This window comes from Carex rostrata, chromosome 10 (genome assembly GCF_964058835.1).
Source record: "Carex rostrata chromosome 10, lpCarRost1.2, whole genome shotgun sequence".
In the NCBI taxonomy this organism is placed as follows: domain Eukaryota; kingdom Viridiplantae; phylum Streptophyta; class Magnoliopsida; order Poales; family Cyperaceae; genus Carex; species Carex rostrata.
In genome coordinates, this window is record NC_135927.1 from 147,501 (window position 1) to 150,652 (window position 3,152).

The following is a 3,152-nucleotide window of genomic DNA, read 5'->3' on the forward strand; positions in this document are numbered from 1 at the left end:
CGGGCGCCTCCACGCTTAGACGCCCTGCCCGATCGTGTTTCCCCGGCTTTACGGCTGGGGATTTCAACCCGCATCGGTCTCTGCGGGGCGCCTCCACGCTTAGGCACCCCGCTCAACCGTGTTTCGCCGGCTTTACGGCTGGGGATTTCAACCCGCTCGGTCACTGCGGGGCGCCTCCACGCTTAGGCGCCCCGCTCAACCGTGTTTCGCCGGCTTTACGGCTGGGGATTTCAACCCGCGCGGCTACCCGCATCGGACTTACGGGCGCCTCCACGCTTAGACGCCCTGCCCGAACGTGTTTTGCCGGCTTTACGGCTGGGGATTTCAACCCGCTCGGTCTCTGCGGGGCGCCTCCACGCTTAGGCGCCCCAATGAACCGTGTTTCGCCGGCTTTACGGCTGGGGATTTCAACCCGCGCGGCTACCCGCATCGGTCTTACGGGCGAAACTCCACGCGGAGTCGCCCTGCCCGAACGTGTTTCGCCGGCTTTACGGCTGGGGATTTCAACCCGCTCGGTCTCTGCGGGGCGCCTCCACGCTTAGGCGCCCCGCTCAACCGTGTTTCGCCGGCTTTACGGCTGGGGATTTCAACCCGCTCGGTCTCTGCGGGGCGCCTCCACGCTTAGACGCCCCAATGAACCGTGTTTCGCCGGCTTTACGGCTGGGGATTTCAACCCGCTCGGTCTCTGCGGGGCGCCTCCACGCTTAGGCGCCCCAATGAACCGTGTTTCGCCGGCTTTACGGCTGGGGATTTCAACCCGCGCGGCTACCCGCATCGGCCTTACGGGCGAAACTCCACGCGGAGTCACCCTGCCCGACCGCTTTTCGCCGGCTTTACGGCTGGGGATTTCAACCCGCATCGGTCTTACGGGCGCCTCCACGCTTAGACGCCCTGCCCCACCGTGTTTCGCCGGCTCTACGGCTGGGAATTTCAACCCGCGTGGTCCGTGTTTTTCGGTAACATATTCGTGCCTTTTGTCCCCGCTGCACCGTGTTTTTTGCCCCCGCTCAACCGTGTTTTTTGCCCCCGCTCAACCGTGCTTACTGCCCCCGCTCAACCGTGTTTTTTCGGTAACATAATCGTGTTTTCGGGTAACATAATCTTGTTTTTCGGGCCATTTTACACCGACGGAGGCACCCACAGGGGCCATGTACACCCCGCTTGGCATGTACATGAGGGGCTGCCTCTTCCAAAAATCCTTCCCCCCTATAGGGGAATATGCATTTTGGGTCTCCAGCCACGCCCAGGGTTACCACCCCCTGGAAATCCCCCAGGTTTACCCCCCATTTTATGTGGATGCATAGATTCAGACCGCCCTGCTCCATCGCTTTTGGCCATTTTTGCCCAACGTTAGCCGCTTCGGCTTGCCGCTGGACTGTTTTCGGGCCTTTTTCACCGACGCTTGGCCGTATCCGCTTAGTTTTCCCCAACGCTTGGCCGCATCCGCTTAGTTTTCCCCCGCTGGACTGTTTTCGGGTCGCTTTTGCCCAACGTTAGCGGCTTCCGCTTGCCGCTGGACTGTTTTCGGGCCCTTTTTCACCGACCCTTGGCCGTATCCGCTTAGTTTTCCCCAACGCATGGCCGCATCCGCTTAGTTTTCCCCCGCTGAACTGTTTTCGGGTCACTTTTGCCCAACGTTAGCCGCTTCCGCTTGCCGCTGGGCTGTTTTCGGGCCATTTTTCCCCAACACTTGGCCGTATCCGCTTAGTTTTCCCCAACGCGTGGCCGCATCCGCTTAGTTTTCCCCCGCTGAACTGTTTTCGGGTCAGTTTTGCCCAACGTTAGCCGCTTCCGCTTGCCGCTGGACTGTTTTCGGGCCAATTTCCACCGACTCTTGGCCGTATCCGCTTAGTTTTCCCCAACGCGTGGCCGCATCCGCTTAGTTTTCCCCCGCTGAACTGTTTTCGGGTCAGTTTTGCCCAACGTTAGCCGCTTCCGCTTGCCGCTGGGCTGTTTTCGGGCCAATTTCCACCGACACTTGGCCGCATCCGCTTAGTTTTCCCCAACGCGTGGCCGCATCCGCTTAGTTTTCCCCCGCTGAACTGTTTTCGGGTCAGTTTTGCCCAACGTTAGCCGCTTCCGCTTGCCGCTGGACTGTTTTCGGGCCAATTTCCACCGACTCTTGGCCGTATCCGCTTAGTTTTCCCCAACGCGTGGCCGCATCCGCTTAGTTTTCCCCCGCTGAACTGTTTTCGGGTCACTTTTGCCCAACGTTAGCCGCTTCCGGTTGCCGCTGGGCTGTTTTCGGGCCAATTTCCACCGACACTTGGCCGCATCCGCTTAGTTTTCCCCAACGCGTTGCCGCATCCGCTTAGTTTTCCCCCGCTTAACTGTTTTCGGGTCACTTTTCCCCAACGTTAGCCGCTTCCGCTTGCCGCTGGGCTGTTTTCGGGCCATTTTTCCCCAACACTTGGCCGTATCCGCTTAGTTTTCCCCAACGCGTGGCCGCATCCGCTTAGTTTTCCCCCGCTGAACTGTTTTCGGGTCACTTTTGCCCAACGTTAGCCGCTTCCGCTTGCCGCTGGACTGTTTTCGGGCCAATTTCCACCGACTCTGGGCCGGATCCGCTTAGTTTTCCCCAACGCTTGGCTGCATCCGCTTAATTTTCCCCAGCTGAACTGTTTTCGGGTCACTTTGTCCCAACGTTAGCCGTTTCCGGTTGCCGCTGGACTGTTTTCGGGCCATTTTCCACCGACTCTTGGCCGAATCCGCTTGGTTTTGCCCAACGCTTGGCTGCTTCCGCTTAATTTCCCCCAGCTGAACTGTTTTCGGGTCACTTTTGCCCAACGTTAGCCGTTTCCGCTTGCCGCTGGACTGTTTTCGGGCCATTTTTCACCGACACTTGGCCGCATCCGCTTAGTTTTCGCCAACAATTGGCTGCATCCGCTTAATTTTCCAAGCTATACTGCTTTCGGGTCAGTTTTGCCCAACGTTAGCCGCTTCCGCTTGCCGCTGGGCTGTTTTCGGGCCATTTTCCACCCACGCTGGCACCGACGGGGCCATGTACACCCACGCGCGTGTACATGAGGGGGCACCCATTTTTGAAAACCTTGCCCCCCTATAGGGGAATATGCATTTTGAGGCTCTAGCCACGCCCAGGGTTACCACCCCCTGAAAATCCCCCAAGTCAAAATCACCCATGTAAAATATTC